Source organism: Camelus bactrianus, chromosome 1 (assembly GCF_048773025.1).
Source record: "Camelus bactrianus isolate YW-2024 breed Bactrian camel chromosome 1, ASM4877302v1, whole genome shotgun sequence".
In the NCBI taxonomy this organism is placed as follows: Eukaryota; Metazoa; Chordata; class Mammalia; order Artiodactyla; family Camelidae; genus Camelus; species Camelus bactrianus.
In genome coordinates this window covers 72603799-72624090 of record NC_133539.1, presented here as the reverse complement: position 1 = coordinate 72624090, position 20292 = coordinate 72603799, and positions in this window count along the sequence as shown.

Here is a 20292-nt window from a genome sequence, read left to right as displayed (position 1 = left end):
TTATGACACAAGAAATTGTAAGTATTATACCCTTTCCATGGCCAAAAACTCTTATGTGTAATCTCTGTGACATGATCCCCCTGTACTCTCCCCTGGCTCACCGTGACTTAGCCATTCCAGCCTTCTTTCTGCTCCTCAAACCCATCAGATTTGTTCTCTCCTTAGGGCTTTTGTGTATTATTTTCTCTCCTCCTGGAACTTTCTGCCCCTCAGATCATTCTAGGGTAGCTCCTTGGCATCTGGCCAAAAGATCACTTCATCAGAGATGGTCCCAGAAACTCCATCACGTCATGCCATTTATATTTTTTCCATAACAATTTTCACAACTGATATCAATCAGCTAGGATTAAAAAATGATGAGTAGCTAAACTATAGTAGTGACAATAGACAAAGGAAAAAATAGGCTTGAGAAGTGATTAAGAAGCAAAATCAAGAAAATTTGATGACATTTATACAAGTAGCAAAAATAAAAGTATTATGGATTATTCCCAAATTTCTAACATGGGGGACCAGGTGTATGGTGGAGTTATTTAAGCAGAATCAAAAATATAAGACAAGAACTAATTCTGGAAGAGAGACAGTCAGTTCACCTTAGGATGTCATTAAGTTGTGGTGTCTACAGTGCAGACTGAAAGATTTCCAAGAGGCCATTGAAAATATAGGTCCAGAGCTCATGGGAAAGCATTTAAAATTATATGAATAGAAGATATGGTTTATGAAGAGTAAGAGCAGAAGAAGGACCCAGAGACCACTGGAGAGCACCAATGTGAAAGGGAAGAGACTCATGAAATAGAAGGAAAGCAGGGCAAGAAGGGAAGCCAAGCAGAAGTTTCAAGAATAAGGGGGAAGTCAGCAGTGTTAAACTATAAGCATGTTGCCTAATGTAAGAACTTCAACATGCCACTGGATTTGGCAATTGTGTCATTAATGAATTCAATGAGAGCAGTTTCAGAAGCAAGGCAGAGGCAACTGTCAGGCCACATTAGGTTGAAAAGTATAAGAGCCAGCACAGGGGAAGAAAGAATCTTCAGATATGACTCAAGCTGTGAAGGGGAAAAGAGAAAAGGCAATAGTTAAGGGAATACAGATGTGCTCTTTCATTTGATGAGTAGAGAGACTTAGTTGTGATGGTATGTGGAGAAGAAAAAATGGCAAATTGAGAGAGAAAGACTTTCAAGGTCTCCCTGACTGACACTGGCTTGTTATTTCTAGTCTTCTTTCTCACTTCTCTCCACCTCACCTATGATGTCCCCAAACTGGAGCTTCCAGGTTGGAGGAAGACACTGGAAGGGGCGAGGATCCCTGCCTCATCATTATGCCTCCAGCCAGCTCCAAATACCTGAACTGCAACTGATGGATGATTCAGCATTTCTCCAGGTGTGGTGCCACATTTTTACCCCACCCATATCAAATGTTGCTTGGCATTCAGAGAGTGTATAAGAAAAAGTGCATATGCTTTGGAAGAGAAAACTGTATGTCTTAAATCTAATATGATGAAGTTTCATTCTTCCCATAAATCTCTATGTGTCCTAAACAAAAATATATATTTTCATCAAAATGCATTAAAGATTCTCAGTACCTTGTAAATACATTTCAAACTTTCAGCTACAAAATTGTTTAATGCCCATTAATATTATTAGTAATTAGAGAAGACAAAAGAAAGGAAAGGTAATCTTTACAAATAATTCAATATTCATCTTGTTCTCATGACACCCACGCTTCTCAGAAAAGCACTGCAATCTTTTTATAATCCTCTCTCATCTTGAGACTTCTTGATCTGAGCCTGTTTAATTAGCTCTGAAATAGTAGCTACAGTCAGCACCTGAAGCAGGTCACCTGGCTGTGTGACTCTGAGTGAGTCATTTTACTTCTCAGAATGTCAATATCCTACCCCATCTAACTTTCAGCTCAGTTACTTTATGAGATCAAATCTCACATTATACCCTTATCACTCAATCTATTGCAGGTGAGATATACTGCAAACCTACTGGAAAAATCTTTGGGGATATATAGGAAGATTCCTATTTCAGTTTCTAAGACACAGCAGAAAGTTGGAACTTAAAAGTTTGGGGGGAGCTTACAAGATTATTCTATATAAGGGAAAGATCAAATAATGTTACTGCAAACTGCTATTGTAATTCATTCTTCCATAAAGATTACCTCTGTTCTACTAGCAAGTTCAGCAAAACCTTGGGTTATCAGCCAAATAAATGCCACTTCAGTAAGTAACTGCTGCCTGGGGCCAGCTTTAACTTGCATCATCAACTTTTTTCCTGTCTAAAGTTCTACTGTAAGTTTTGCATACATAAACCATGTTCCCCTTGGCTTTATTGCTTGCCCTCTTATGACATTTCCCCTCCTCTTAGTTGCTGAAGAGAGCCCCATTGTGTGGGGTAATACCAGAGAGCTTCAACCAGTGATGTAAAAGAGTCACATTCAGATAGTATTTTAGGTAGAACAAAATGCAAGAGCCTACTGAACATTTCCTTACTATGTGAAAATTGCTGCCTGCATCTTTGCACCACAGTTCTGGGAATTCAATTCAAAAGAAATGTGCTCAAAAGTATATGATTTTGGCTCCCATGTATGATCAAGGGACAACAGAGAAACACTAAACTCTGTGACAATTTTTCCAATTTGTGATTCTATGCAAAATTTCACCAACTTTCCATCACTTGAACTGAATTCAAAATGGATTCAGAAAATGTGGTACTTGTCTAAATGAAAATAAATGTTGTTTCAACAATCTTTTTTTCCCCCTTTAAATTGATGGTTAAGTGTGTGACAAAAGGAGGACAACAAACAACATATACATACTCATCTGAAAAAGAAAAAAAAATGCCACCCACATACACAGAATACCACACACAGTCACTTAATGAAAAAAAAGTCAGATGCCACATAGGATAACTAGTGAATATTGATGACATTTTTTCTACCCTATACAAATTACTCCTGCTAAAGCACGTCCAGCTTGTTTTTTGCCAGTGTTTCCCTCCATTATGCTGTTAAGCATAGATTAAGGACACATTCTAAGAGCATTCTTCATAAGAACATTTCTCTCAGTGCTACTTAAACATGGCCTCTCATGTACATCTTCTGTGTCATTGGCCTTTGATAATCAGTAAAGTATCTTTGCTTGAAGAAAAATGAGTAGAATAAGCCTCTTCTAGGAAAAATCAACGAGTGTAAGTAGGTAATGGAGGTGGAGGGCACAAAGTTCAGAAATCTAATGCAAATTCTCCTTAAGAACATACCATTCCCCTGTAACATGAGAATGACTGGCATTGCCCAAATATATCCCCCTTGCATTTTAAGTGATTCTAGAGCAACTTTCACTTAGTTGCTGGAACCGATGCCTTTAAAAGCATTATCCCAGTCCTTCATGTTAATAAAGAGAAACCTGATTAATCCTACAAGGCAGATTATATTGATTTGAGGAGAGGATTCCTGTACTTTCATCAAGTAAGAGTGTGCCCAACATTCGAAAATTGATAAATCAGCAGAGAAATAAAATACACTGTGAAGTTCTGAGTTCTCCACCTTTGCCTCCTTTGCTTAATTTGCTCTCTTCTTCCAATTCCATGCTGAGCATTTATTCATTAATTTAACAAATATTTGTTGAGTATCTCACATTTGCCAGATACCACTCCAGGCACTGGAAATACAGTAGTGAACAAAACAGACAAAAATTCCTGCTTACGTTTATGTATCAAGCTAAAGTAGAGCTGTCTTTTCTCTCCCAAATCTTGTCAGTCTGCACTTTCACTTAGGAAAAAGGTCAGTCATCTGAGAAAGAAAACCCTCTCATTTATTAGAGTAAACAAAGGTCATCAATAATCATACACTCATTCACTCAACAATTACTGATGAGCATCCCCTAGATGCCAGGATGTAGGCTTCAAACTGGGAGCAGCAAGATGAAAACCACACAGTCCTTGGCTTCACAGGAATTATGTGTTTTTGCAATGTCTTTTATGTGAACAAATTAACAACTGATAGTTTTCAAATTGAATTTGAATTTCTGAAGTCTACTGATAGCTGAGAGTTGGTTACTTTTCTTTTTTCCCAGGCCAAGTCTTTCTCCTGATGCACTTAAGTATAGACCCTAGGGATAATGATCATTTTCAAAAATATGCTACTGCCCAACTTGAAAAGGGTAAGCTAGACTTGGACGTGCATCTGAGTGTTCTCACTTTATTTTCTACAGTCACAACTCCTGCTATGTTTTCAATTAGCTACAGTAACCAAAACTAATATTCCATTATACTTTTTTTGATCATGCTTTATTTAATTTAACCAACAATAATGACCAGGGCATAAAATAGCCCAAGTCCTTTGTTTAGGGTTTGATGAATAGAACCATATGCCTGACCTCAACCCTTTAGGGAATGGACAGTCAGAAAGTATTTACATGGCTCCTCAATTTTATTTGTTATTTTCCTGTTACTTTTTTTGGTCTATGTGGCTTTGTTGACTCTACTCACTATATGTGGGGGGTGAGACTAGAGTCAGGGGTTTTGCTTTATTTCTGTAATTATGGCATTTGAGAATGTGGCCTCTCTGTCATCCATTATGCCTCTTTTCTGTTAAGTATTCTGATCAAAGTGTACACAAATATTAACAAATTTTTCTTTTCTTTTTTCTGGTTGAGTGTGTGTGTGCATGTGTGTGTGTGAATCAGCAGGAAACAGACAGCTACTTTAAAGTGTTGATATCTAGATACCCAACCTAAAGTGGGAGGTTGACACTCTGTAATCCAAATGCTCAGTGGGAGGCATGCAGGTCTGGAAGACATGCAGGTCCCCGGTGGTGCCTCTCTGTCATTCCTCACCAGGTGAACATACTATGGCTTTGAGCCAGACACTCCTGAGAGCAAATCCAGGCTTTACCTCTTAGCAGTGTGTGACTGGTTACTTATTAACATCTCTGAGCCTGCCTGATCATCTACACAATGAAAGTAATAAATGTTAACTGACCTTGCTGGCTGGGTTATGAAAATCAGATACAATGTATGTGTTGAAAAGAATATAGAATCTCTATAAAAGGCATTTCATAACTAGCTGGTGTCACTGGCATTATCACCATTATTTCTTCCAAATTAGGCTCCTTTCTCTCCCTTGTTCTCATCCTCTGACCTCTCTTATTTCCTTTCTTTCTTTTCTTCTTATTTCCTCATTCCCCTTTTCTCTACTCTCTCTCGCCAGTGCCTCAGCTCTGTGAGTGGCGCCCAAAGGCCCTCCAGCAATACTCAGAGAAAAAGATGTTTCAGATCCTTGATCTCCATGACCAGCCAGAGAAGAAATATCAAAGAGAATGCCATCTAGGAAATACTATCTCACGTAGAAAGACATCAGGAGAATCCAATCAATGCAGTGTAGCTGAAGTTACCCTATTGCCTGAAAATGCTGTTTCTTTTCTGCAGGTAATACCAAGCCCCACAAATTTAACATTCTTTCATTCATTTGTTTCTTCCTCTAGAAAATGTATTAAAGATATGTAATATGCTAGATCATCTGCCAAAATTGAAGGTATGAAATGTTTATTACTTATTTCTCTTTATGTCAACTCCCTCTACAAATATTTGTTGAATAAATAGCAAGTGAATGATGAACAACCTAAAGTTTCCAGTTTTGAAGACATTGAAAAGAAAAAGATAAAATTTGTATTCATGAATGTAGGTCATGTGCACAGAGTACAGCTTCTTTTTCAATTAAAATGAGTCAACATCCTCTATATATCAGGTTCAAACTGGACACTAAGATACAAATATGAAAAGACAAGACATGGTCCCTGCTCATCATTCATCCATTCACTTAATAAACATTTTCAATTACTTGCTTTATGTCAGGATTGGGTCAGTGGTTGCAGACACAGCCCTGGTCAAAGTAGACTTGGACCCTGGTATCATAAAACTTATTTCCTAGTATATTAAATATAAAAGAAAACAAACATAACCCCCCCAAAAATTAAATAATTACAAATTATGAGGAGAGCCATAAATGAGAAAACAATGGACTGATATGGACAGGACATCTACTTTAGATAATCTAGTGGGAGATAGAAAAGTAATCTGATAATTATAATTCAATATTTGCTTATCTGCCTATCAAGCTATAGGTTTGTAATTCCTTTCTTCGTTCTGAAAAAAAGTTTTAAAGAAGCAATAAAATAGTCTAAGAACATCTTACCAAAGTGGTTGTAGCCACGACATATCTCAACATAATAAAAGCTATTTATGACAAACCCACAGTCAGCATAATACTCAATGGTAAAAAGCTTAAAGCCTTCCTACTAAAATTTGGAACAATACAAAGATGCCCACTCTCACCACTTCTATTCAACATAGTATTGGAGATCCTAGTCATAGCAATCAGACAAGAAAAAGAAATAAAAGGGATCCTAGTTGGAAGAGAAGAGGTAAAACTGTCACTATATGCAGATGACCTGACACTATATATAGAAAATTCCAAAGGCTCCACATGAAAACTACTAGAGCTGATAAAAGAATTCGGCAAGGTAGTAGAATACCAGATTAACATTCAGAAATCATTTATATTTCTTTACACTGTGAAAATGAAATATAAGAAAAAGAAAGTTAAAAAATCCCTTTTAAAATTTCATCCAAAAAAAAAAGTAATTAGAAAAAACCCTGACAAAGGAGGCAAAAGACTTACATGTGGAGAACTACAAAACACTGATTAAGGAAACTGAAGATCATTCAAAGAAATGGAAAGATAGCCCATGCTCTAGGTTTGGAAGAATGAAAGCTATGGCCATTTTAACAAAGCAATCTACAGGTTTAACACAATTCTTATCAAATAACCCAGGATATTTTTCACAGAACTAGAACAAATACTCCTAAATTTATACGGAATTACAAAAGCCCCAGAATTGCCAGAGTAATATTGTAGAAAAAAAAAACAAAGCTTTAGGAACAAACTTCTCAGATCTCAGACAATACTACAGAGCTATAGTAATCAAAACAGTGTGGTATTGGCTCAAAAAAACAGATATATGGATCAATGGAAGAGAATGGAGAGCCCAGAAATAAAGCCACAAACTTTTGGTCAATTCATCTTTGACAAAGGAGGCAAGAACATAACAATGGAGTCAAGACAGTCTCTTCAGCAAATGGTGTTGGGAAAACTGGGCAGCTGCATATAAATCAATGAAGTTAGAATACTCCCTTACACCATACACAAAAATAAACTCAAAATGGCTTAAAGACTTAAACATAAGACAAGACACTATAAACCTCCTAGAAGAAACCATAGGCAAAACATTCTGTTACATAAATCTTAGCAAAGTTCTCCTAGGTCAGTTGACCCAGGCAATAGAAATAAAAGCAAAAATAAACAAATAGGACCTAATTAAACTTATAAGCTTTTGCACAGCAACAGAAACCATAAACAAAACAAAAAGACAACCTACAGAATGGGAGAAAATATTTGCAGATGATGTGACTGACAAGGGTGTAATTTCCAGAATATACAAACAGTTCATACTTAATAACTTAATAACAAAAAAAAAATCAAACAACCTAATCCAAAAATGGGCAGAAGACCTAAACAAGCAATTCTCCAATGAAGACATACAAATGGCCAACAGGCACATGAAAAAATACTCAATATTATTAAAGAAATGCAAATCAAAACTACAGTGAGGCATCCCCTCACACCAGTCAGACTGGCTATCATTAAAAAGTTCACAAATGATAAATGCTAGAGAGGCTGTGGAGAAAAGGGAACCTTCCTACACTGTTGGTGGAAATGTAGTTTGGTGCAGTCATTATGGAAAATGGTATGGAGATTCCTTAAAAAACTAAATGTAGACTTACCGTATGATCCAGCAATCCCAATTCTGGGCATATATCCAGAGGGAACTTTAATTCTAAAAGACACATGCTCCCCAATGTTCATAGCAGCACTATACACAATAGCCAAGACATGGAAGCAACCTAAATGTCCACCTACAGATGACTAGATAAAGAAGTTGTGGTATATTAATACAATGGAATACTACTCAGCCATAAAAAGAATAAAATAACGCCATTTGCAGCAACGTAGATGAACCTGGAGAATGTCATTCTAAGTGAAGTAAGCCAGAAAGAGAAAGAAAAATACCATATGATATCACTTATATGTGGAATCAAGGGGAAAAAAAACAAGACAAACGAACTTATTTACAAAACAGAAACAGACTCACAGACATAGAAAACAAACTTATGATTACTAGGGGGAAAAGGGAGTGGGAAGGGATAAATTGGGAGGTGGAGATTCGCAGATACTAACTACTATATATAAAATAGATAAACAATGTTTCTACTGTATAGCACAGGGAATTATATCCAATATCTTGTAACAACCTTTAATGAAAAAGAATATATGCATGTTCATGTATGAGTGAAACTTTATGCTGTACATCAGAAATTGACACAACACTGTAAACTGATCATACTTCAATTTAAAAAATGGAAAAAAATATACATATACTAAGAATAGTAAAGGGGCACATAGTACAATGTGGACACAGCTGAATGATCAACCCAAACTGTGTGGAATCCCAATATTAACACAGAAGTACAGGAAGGCAAGTAATACACTTAGTAGAAAGACCAAAAAAGACCATAGGAAGGAGCAAGTAATGGGAGCGCGGTTAGTGGGAAGTCACCTACTTCCAACCCAGGCCAGTGGGGAGTCGCAGCAGCTCTTACTTGGTAATATAGTCAAAATGTCGCTGTGGCACCCTGACCTTGGATCTGCCTGTGTGGTTTCTCAGTGCTATCTTAATGACCCTGGAAACTCCCAGGATCTGATCCCTGAGTCTACTGCTTGCCCTGCTGCTGAAAGCACCCTGGCATATCATCAAAGGACCCAAGCTCACCATCCACTTCTTCCACTCATTAGCTGTGTAAGCTGGAGTAGGTCACTTTCTAGCTCTAGTCTCAACTTCTTGTGCTGTACAATGGGCACATTTGTCAGACCACAACTATAGGCAGCAAAATCCACTTTTAACTTGTTAAAACAAAAAGGAGTTTACTACTGAGTATGAATAGTTTTCTAAATAATTGGAAGGGCTAGATGACCAGGCTCCAGGTTGAGTTTCTAGGTTCAGCTCCCAGACCTAGAACCATTTAACCTCTGGCATTTTCCTTGCTAGCAATATACATGCCTCATAACTAATCTTTCTCCCTGTATTTAACCCTGTGACTAGTTCAAGTCTTATGATAGTAAAAGTGATAAAACAAAAATTGCATCAAAAATCACAGCTGCAAGGGCATGTGGAAAATGATTTTTTTAGTCGTACAGCCTCTGTAGGTCAGGAAGGCACACCAGAAGGGGTTGGAACACGTGGAGCAGGCTGATCCACACAATTTGCCACAAGAGACAACAATGCATCCCTCACAAGGTTCTCACAGGGACTGGCATTGATTAAGAGATTTCCACTTAGTAAACGCTGGCTTGCCCTGGCCAGCATTCCTTGTGCCCTAACACTGGGTACCAAAGACACGGAGTCTAGCACAGGAGTCCAGCCTTACAACCCCAGACACCTTCCAATGCCCTGTGGCTGGAAGTCACTTCAGCAAACCACCCCTCCTGTCTGATGGACCTTGCTGGCTTATAGCATGGTCCTATCCAGAAAGAGAAAGGTCTCTGCCCACCAGCAAATCAAAGTTCACAAGGTAAAGTGGTGAGTGCTGGACTGGAGTCTTTAGAGAGTACGACCAAAATCTAGAAGAAGGCAACTAACTTTGCCTGGAAGAGTTAGGTAAGACATCACATTTCATCATCCCTGATAATAAATAGTCCAGTCTGCAGAATAGAATAGCACTCTATTTGATTTTCTTTCTTTCTTCATCTATAACCCCTCATAAAGTTTCAGTGCAAAAAGCTGCTTGTATGACATATAAACTCTGTTGTATATATATTTGGTTATTTGAGAATATGACCCCAATGTATTAAGCTTGATCAGAAAGGAGGATCTCTGTTCACTTTTAGTCAAATTTTTTAAGTATAATTTTTCCTAGTCATGAAAGTAGTGTATACTTATTAAAGAAAATTTGGAAAAGACTGGAAAGCATAAAGAAAATAACAATTACCTTTCATCTCATCATCCAGCATTAACCACTGTTAACCATTTGAACCCATTTCTTTCTAAGCAAATACTAACCAAAAGAAAGTCGGTGTAGCTAAATTATCACACAAAATGGACTTCAAGGTAAAAAGCATTATTAGAAATAAGAATGGTCACTACATAATAATAAAAGCTTCAATTCACAAGGAACATATAACAATTTTAAACTCTTAGGTATGTGTTATACCTTCAAAATGTATGAATACAAAATTGAGATATCTGTTAAGAGAAATTCATATGTTCACACACTTCAACACATTTCTCTCAGTAATTGATAGATCAAGTGAATAAAGAACTGCAAGGATATAGATTTGACACAAAATAACAAGCCTAGTACAAAGAACATATTATAGAACACTGCATCCAACTACTTGTTGAACACTCAAGTGCTATTTACAAAAATTAACCATGTATTAGGCTATAGAGCAAGTCTAATACATTTTAACGGCACTTGATAGGCTACATCTTCTAGCAATAAAATAATAAACATAACTTTTCAAAAAGAACAAAATAAAAATCTATTTCATTAGAATTTTTTAATATATTTTAAATAATTCAGGGCAAAAAAGAAATCACAATGGAACTTAGATTATTATATAATTTTCAAAAGAATTACCTATGAAAAATTAACATATCAAAACTTGAGGGATGCAGCTAAAGCATTTCTTGGAAGGAAATATAGCTTTAAATGCTTACAGTAGGAAAAAAGGCTCAGAGTTAAGGAGTTAAACATATAATATGAAAGTAGAAAATATTTAGAATCAAACAATGTCAAAATGAGGTCATTGAAAAAACTAGTAAAATTTAGTTTTCTAGTAATGTTAATCAAGGAAGGGAAAGGAATAAGTAAACAATATTAATGAAGAGGCCATAACTACAGATGTTATATAAATGTAAAAGCTAATAAATTGATAGTATAAATAATTCTATGCTAATACATTTTAAAACATAAGTGAAGTAGATAAATTCTACAAATAAGCAATTTAGCAAAAGTGAATGGAGAATTTTTTTAAATTTAAATAAAAGAAAATCTGAATAGTTCTATAAAAGTATAAAAGTATGTTTTACCTTAAAAATGCAAGGTTGTTTTAATATTAGAAAATATTCATAACAGATAAAAGTTAAGTATCCACCTTAATAAATAAGAGAAATAATCTCCACAGATATAGAAAATTCATCTGAACAAATGTAGAAAAAAACATTTGAAATAAAAACCCTTAGCAAACTGGAATAAAAGGACTTTTTTAATAGAGGGTAACCATAAGTGCTTGTAAATGTCATACTTAATGGTGAAATGTTAAAAATATTCCTTTGAAATACGTTCACACGTCTATTACAGCTCTTATGAATTGCAATGATCTTCTGACATGTTTGTCTCCTCTCCTCCAGCTCTCCCTACCCTGTCCCCAGTGCTCAGTATAGTTTCTAGTACACAGCAGGCATGCCATTCATGTTTGCCGAGTGAATAAAGCAGAGTTCCTTAATGCTAAAACACAAGTTGCATAAAGGTCACCAGGTAAGTTCTGATTCCCCAGCTGTATCCATTTAGCACTCAAGGACTCTGAATGGAATTTGAGTACTGCAAATGTGTTGCCGTGTGATATTTAAGACATTCCAGATGGCTCTTGTACCTTCTCAACTCTACTGTGTAAACATCATATCCCCAACTTGTTCTCATATACTTAGCCTTTCTGAAAATCAGTTCTTTCCCTCATAAATGGGAATAATAATAATAGTACGTTTGTCTTAGAGTTGTTGTGAGAACTGAATGAATGTTCATGAAAGTTAGCTCAGTGCTTGTCATCTAGTAAGTATACAGTAAATGTTGACTATAGTTATAATTATTAATAACATTAGGGCTATTTCAGATTTCTATGGTATCTAGTATAATGCTTTGCAACTTCTCAAAAAATATTTGCTAAATGAATGAATGATTAGTCTGTGATGCTGAAATATACTGGTGGTCTTTATGCAATTTGCATTCATTCATTCATTCATTCATTCATTCAGCTAAAATGAATTGCAGGCCTGCTGCATGTCAAATGCCATACCAAGCACTGGGAATACAAAGATGATTAATGATTACGATTCTAGCCTTTGAGGAACTCACAGCATATCTGAAATCACTAGACAGCATAAATTTATTTTAATTTGAAAAATCTGCATTGGCAGCTCTCTATTTTTATGCCTACCTCTCATAAGCAAGGTACATTGACCACTGTCAAGATGGAGTCACTCTGGAGAAAAATCAAGCTATATCAGAACTTAGATCCTCTCACAAAGGCTTGAGCCCAGGATGAAGGTGAACTCACTTGGCCCTAATGTTTGGTCTTAAGGGCAACCCAGAGAATCAAGAATATGGCAGTCAAACAGAGTCGTGAACTGAAGCATGGCTCAGAAAATTATTGGCAACTGAAGGTCCCATCTCAAGGCTGGGCCGTGACCATGAGGGATAGTATGTAAGGTCCCAATTGGAAGTCACCAGCAGAAGACAAGTCTTGTGCATCAAGGTCCCCACCAACATGCGGGAAATTGAATTTGGGAGAAGAGACAATATGAGGAAGGTAATAAAGCGTAAGGTCCTTCATTAGGAAAGGGAGATATCAGGGATGGGAAAAGTGATCTAAGTCTCAAATCCCAGAAAAAAATAGTTTCACATATTACTAAGTTACCAGACAGAGGAAACTGGTATAATAATGTCACATGGTTTTATATTAATTAAAATAAAAATATTAATGCCCTACAGGATATAGTAGATTTTTGTCATATTTTCTAGTTGTTCAGCACTTTTTGAGAGCCCTTGAAATACTTGGAAAACATTTTCCTTTATGAGTTTCAATTTCTCAAGGCAGAAACTAGAAAACAAATCTCCTCAACAACTCAGCTGCTAAGATGTATGCATGAGACCTAGGATCCACCAATCAAATGCAGCCACAAGAGACTTGTTTTCAAAAGAAAACAATGTGAAGAAGGCGGCCTGTGAAAGTCACCTTCTAGAGAACATGTGGCAAATGTATCCAAGTCTTGGAGGGCAGGAAAGAGGAAGGTCCTAGTGTCTAGTCTCTTATGTCACTGGTGATAGCTGCCCTTCGCTCAGCTATGAAGTCTGAGGCATGCATGCCAGCGGTGGTACCTTTGCCAGTGAAGGGCCTTCTAGCATAATTGCCCATTGTTCCTAGTTGTGTAGCATTCAAGCCAGAGTCTCTGGGACACCAGGAAGTGGGGGAGCTTTTCTCTTTAAACCAGCTTTACTGGATTCTCACAACCAACAATCCTGAGAGATATAATGGATCAGACCAATATCTGAGAAAGACTCACACTCGAGGAGGGACAGAGTGTGCTGTGATTTGGGACTGACACAGACACCCAGGACCACCCTGGGTCACTACATGCCGGATGTCACTGATGGTAAAAGAGGCAGGGCAGGCAGCTGCTCTATCAGCTGTGCCTGACCTCTGAATGCTGTTTCTGCAGAACGTGGCTTAACTCAGGTTCTGCAAATCGTATATTGTTTTCTCTCTCAAGAAAGCTCAGGAGTCAGAGCTGGCCTGCAGTCTGCCAGGCAGAAGACCCAGGAAGGGAGAAGAAAAAGAGAAGCTGGGGAATGAGACCAAGTGTAACTGCCTCCACCCTATCTTCAGAGCCACCTCTATTTCCCTCTTTCTGAATTCAGTGTTAAGATTCAAAGAGTTTTCTCTGCAACCAGGTATTTCTAAGAGGAACTGACAACACAAAGCAAAAGGGAAAAGGGAAGCACAGATTTTCTCATTTATTACCAGGAACTGCCCTTACTGCTTTTAGAGAAAGTGTTTCTCTTTCTGCTTATTCCTGTGGCTGCTATGCACTCTCAAGATATATTTGTTATAAGAAACATTTCATTTCTTCATCTTGATATCAAAGGCCTAACTGCTCACATACCTGTGATGGGATGGCTAAAGACTCTTCTTGGAGTAATCCCTGAGCTAAGCACTGGGTATAGAGATGAAAAAGGCCCAACTTTTGCCCTCATGGAGCTGCGCTGAATGAGAGAAACAGATGTATCACAGCAGAAAAAGTATAATAGATGCATAGACAAAGTGGTATGGAAGCCATGCTTTCCTTTGCCACAGGTAAGAAGAAGGAAGCAAGCCTTTTGAAGGCTTTACAGAAAGAAGTGACATGTGGCCTTTATGCATGAGTAGAACTTTGATGAAAAGATGAATACATTCCAGGAAGAAGCAGCAACACAAACTCAGGCATGGAAGTAGAGAATTGCAAGTTGTGTTCAGGAAACATTGAATACTCACTGAAGTAGAGTATAACGTGCGTGTGAAAGAGGAATGGGGTAGTGGGGAGGACAGACTGTTCTCTGGGCTTTTTTCTCAGTTAGAAGGAGCCAGATATTGTACTTGTTGATTGAATGACTATGGCATAGTTCTCTAAAAAGTTGAAATAGAGTAAAAACAAAACAAAAATCCAGCAACTTCAGTATTTCATCTGTTGAACTCTTCAAAAACCTCTGACAAAATTCCTAATATTGCTTGGTAAAATATGATTTTTAAATGGGGAAGGGGTTCTTTGATAAGATGTAATAAAACTATTTTAATTCAGTTAAAAATCAGCATAATGATGACAGTGAGTAACTCACTGGAAACTGAAGTGCTATGAAGAGAAAAAGGCTGTAAAAGAAAAACATTCAGACTTGGAATGCTGAGTTTATGCTCTGGACCCTGAAATGCCTAAATTTTCAGGATACTCCAATTTCCTCTTGACTGGTTCACACACTTCTAGTTCCTTCTCTATCTCACCCTAAGCCCTCTTTGCCTCCCAGAAAGTGGGAAATGCCCCTCTTAAAGAGATCAAATGAAACAGAGGGAGAAACTATATATTTCAGTCTGAATTCCCCGTCAGCTCAGAAAGGAGGCAGCGTTGACCTAACTTAGCACCATATGCCTTACCTTTCAGCTGGTACCTTTGTGTACCTGTGGCTGATGCCAGCAACTCAGCCTCACATCTCCCACTCAGCTCTCCCAGGCTTCTTAGAACTCAGATTCCCAAGACAAAGCACAATTGAGGCCCAGTTAGTGCTCAAGTTTACTGAGAATTAAGCCATAGGCAGATACCATCAAAACACATTTCACTTGTGACCTTTCACAGCCAACGAATTGGAAGGATTTTCCTTTGCAGGGATTGAATTTAAAACGACTTCCCAGGAGTGAAAGGTCAGCCCATGGAATCATGATATCCAGTTAAACACAGCTAAATAGAACATTTTAGCATGACAATAAATGGAGTTATATTTAGCTGATTTGGGATACTATCTGGCCAAGGGAAAAGAAGGAGTACAGAGATTCTTCATCTCCCACCCCCCCCCCCCCCCAGATGGAAAAAGTAATGGAGTAGTGCAGACAAGCACAAAGGTGAGGAATTTTACTAAATCTGTACAGTGAGACCATTTTTGCTTTCCCAACATTTACCATGTTCTGAGTAGGACGTGTTGGTTGAATTGCATAAAGGCTATATTGTCCTCTTGACACACACATGAAATTCCTATTAGCATGACTGGAGCAAGATGGGCTCCAAAGGGAGAACATACCCTCAAATAACTTTCTAGGCAGCTTTGATTTCTAGATACGTATGAGGTGAAAGCACATTAGCCAAACTGGCTTTGATAACAAATGCATTCTTTTTTAACAAGGAAAGACTGAAGGGAAAAAAATAGTTGGCACTCATCTGCCCTTAACTTGAAATGCCCATGTTATTTTGAAATAGCCTCATATTTTGCTGCTGTTAACTAACAGATGGTTTTGTTAGCTGATGACTATTTCTCTAAATAACTCCCGACAATAAAAGGCTGTGACACATGAGAGCAAAATGGGGACCATAAGTGGTAGCCTTTTACTTCCAGAATCTTACCTTGTCGTCCATCCTGAAATTTGATGTGTGTAATTGCAGCCACTGGGAAGGGGTGGAGTGCTATAGCATCACAGATCTGCCAATAGTTAGAAGAGATTATAGGTGTATGTTGTTTTCTTAGAAGGGAAAAAAAAGTATATTTAATTGAAACCAGTTTAGAAATCAGGATCCCTGTGAGTTTAGAGCGAGAACGTTTTCAATGAAATACTGTTTCATTCTGGCTATGAGAGACCCATTCTGTTTCTCTCCCAGGCTAACTGTGCTATTTGATAGGGAACCCACAGTTTGTTCTTGTTCCCCAAGACCCTATCTAGTACTCAGTGAACTGGTACTCTGGGTAAATATAATAGTGATTTAGCAAAAACCATTGGCCACAGTCTTGCGGATTCCATCTAACACTGTTTCATTTATGGTGACTGATCTCTCTGCTTATAAGGTCTTTTTCTTTTTCTTTTCTTTTTTAACTGAAGTATAGTCAGTTTACAATGTTGTGTCAATTTCTGGCATACAGCATAAAGTTTCAGTCATACATATACATCTATACATTTGTTTCTACATTCTTTTTCATTATAGGTTACTACAGGATTTTGAATATAGTTCCCTGTGCTATACAGTAGAAATTTGTTGTTTATCTATTTTATATATAGTAGTATCTGCAAATCTTGGTCTCCCAACTTATCCCTTCCCACCCCCTGCCCCCTCCAGTAATCATACATTTGTTTTCTTTTTTTTAATTGAAGTACAGTCAGTTACACCGTATCAATTTCTGGTGTACAGCACAATGTCCCATCATGCATATACATACGTATATTCATTTTCATATTCTTCTTCATTAAAGATTATTACAAGATATTGAATGTAGTTCCCTGTACTATACAGATGAAATTTATTTTTTAATCTATTTTTATATACAGTGGCTAATATTTGCAAATCTCAAACTCCCAAATTTATCCCTTCCCACTCTCTTTCCCTTGGTAACCACCATAAGATTATTTACTATGTCTGCAAGTCTGTTTCTGTTTTGCAGATAAGTTCATTAGTGTTCTCCTTTTTTCTTTTTTTTTAGATTCCACATATGAGTGATATCATACGGTATTTTTCTTTCTCTTTCTGGCCTACTTCACTCAGAATGACAATCTCTAGGTCCTTCCATGTTGCGGCAAATGGCATTATTTTATTCTTTTTTATGGCTGAGTACTATTCCATTGTATAAACATACCAAACCTTCTTTATCCAGTCATCTGTCAATGGACATTTAGGTTGTTTCCATGTCTTGGCTATTGTATATAGTGCTGCTATGAACACTGAGGTGCACGTATCTTTTCAAATTAAGAGTTCCCTTCTGATATATGCCCAGGAGTGGGATGGTTGGATCTCATGGTAAGTCTATGTTTAGTTTTTTAAGGAATCTCCATACTGTTTGCCATAATGGCTGCACCACACTACATTTCCACCAACAGTATAGGAGGGTACCCTTTCTCCATACCCTTTCCAGCAGTTATCGTTTGTGGACTTTTGAATGATGGCCAGTCTGACTGGTGTGAGGTGATGCCTCCTTGTAGTTTTGATTTGCATTTCTCTAATAATTAGTGATATTGAGCATTTTTTTCATGTGCCTATTGGCCATTTGTATGTCTTCACTGGAAAATTCGTTGTTTAGGTTTTCTCCCCATTTTTGGTTGTTTGGTTTTTTGTTATTAAATCGTATGAGCTGTTTATATATTCTGGAGATTAAGCCCTTGTCAGTTGCATTGCTTGCAAATATATAAGGTCTTTTTCATATGATGCTGCCTTCTTTCATTTTATCTTTTTCAAAATATCACCTGATCTTTTTTACTTATATTCTGCCTTTGGACAGTCCAAAATGGGCATGACTCAACCTGCTTGGGCATAAAATTGGCCATTTTCCAATCTCTAGCTGAGGAAAAGGTATGACTAAAAGGCATTACTAAACTCACAGAACTGATACTCAGGCCTCAAGCCCTTGGCTCCTAAAGGTCTATATTCACCCAGCCACTTTGAGTCTACCCTCAACCTGGGAAGATCTTTAGACCAGATAAACAAGAATATAGCCTTTGTACACTTCAAAAAAACTAAAACAAAAACAAAACAAAGCATGTCCTACATAGAACATGGTAAATGTTAGGAAAGTAACCATCTTACCTTTCCAACTTTATCTTGCTCTTTTTCCTAATATATTGCTGACCTCTTATTGTTCCCTTAATACCTTCACCTAGCATTTACAGTGTGGCATACTGATTTGTTGTGCCCAGAATCCAAAGATAGCTCCATTCCTGCTTATTGGTTTAATCTCTCACCCTTGGTAAAAAAGTTCCATAATGATTTTAGCCTACTACTAAACTGAACCAACCCAATCTATATTCTTTCCCTATAGATGATCTCTCATCCAAGTCTGTGACTACTCATTACCACCCAGTCCCACTCTGCTCTTTATCTGTCCAGGACCATAAATCATTCCAAAAAGTCCATGTCTCCAAGAGGACTGAATAAGCATAGATTAACTGAGACATTTCCTTTTAGGTACAGCTAGAATCATTGAGATGATGAGATAATGGTGAACTAAAGTATAGCAGTGACAATAAGAAGGAAAAATATAGTCATATTCAAAATATATTTTTGACAAGACTTAATAACTGATTGACAAAAGGGAATAAAAAGAGGAAAAGATCAAGGGTGATATTTCAGATTTCTGACTTGGAGAAGCTGTTGGATGCCAGACATGATGAAAGAATAGGGGCAAAGAGTTGGAGATTTGAAAATCATTGAAACAAGGGCAACAAAGGCGCATGTATTATGTTTATCCCATTATTTATGAAGGTTCTTGTGTGAAATATGCAGGACTAGGATATCTTTTATTTGAATAAATTGTCAAAAAGTAGAATAAGGAAACCTTTATCAAATCACAGAAATTTGAATCCCAGTTCCCTTGTCTATAAATGATGATGATAGTACCCAAGATATTGGTGAAAACAGAACACACTTTTTATAAACCATCCAATATAGTGTCTGGCATAATATACTCAATAAATGATAGCTGCTATTATACCTATGATTTGTAGTGACTTACTATACATGATCTGAAGACCAAGTTGGCAATTTTCAAAAACTGAATCAGCAATGAAGTGTTGAAGAATGCAGAGGGCACCCAACCTAGACGGTAATCTCATAGAGTCACTGGTATTATTTATTGTTTACCCAGCACTTCAGCCAGCAAAATTCAAGGTCGGTCATTATCATTTACTGCACATAAGAAATGAGAAAAGCACTTCATAGATGGGGAAAACACAGCATCCCTGATGGCAGGAGTTACAGTTTGACTCAAATAAGTTTGAACATTTGATGGCCTAAAGTCACAATCTATGAACAAATCTCCATACTAAGATATCAAAGAGAACAACCCAAAGATACCTTTGACCTTCTTCCTTATAAAGACAGAAGCTGAGTAACTGTGTTGTAAACACAGGATATACAACCTGAGACAACCTTGGGACCAGGGTGGTAAAGTTATATAGGTCTTTCTCTTAAAGAAGGTCTTATGTTCTTGATTTCTGAAAATGACAAGTTATGAGTAATCTTTTTCACATAAAAATAAACAAGTCTGAAAATGGTTGTACCTACAAACACGTAAAACAAATAGAAAAACAAAATGTGTCTCAAAAATAAAACCAACCTGTTTTGTAAATAAAAAGGACTCACGTTTTTCCCAGACCCCTTGTCACTGACTGAAACCTTCTCTAAATAAACTGATCAAGTCATCATGCAAATAATTTTCTGAAAAAAAAAAATTCTGAGGCATCCAACATAGTTACACTAGAAGCTACTGGAAGCCCACATATCCACCCACAAAGATGACTGCATCAGTGATTATTTGGTTGTAGGTGACTGAAACCAACTCTGGTTAACTTAAGCAAAATAGCAATAATAATCTTTAAAAAATTAAATAAACTACAGACTCTAATGAAAAAGTGAACAATCAGGCCTTGGGAAGAACAGGATCAAGATGCTCCAAGAAATTAGGAAAGAGGTATTAAAAGACTCTCTTCAGGGCTTGGCCATTGGAAGGACCCACTTCAGTGCTTTGTGTCAATGTACACTCACTGAAGACTTAAACTCCCGGGAGGGTAGGAACAGTCTTACCTCAGACATGTGTCCAAGAAGTGTGAGGACAGTGCACATGTCTCTCCCACCAGAACAATATGGAAGGAGGGAAGCGAAGTCCCCAGAAGCAAAACCGGAGTG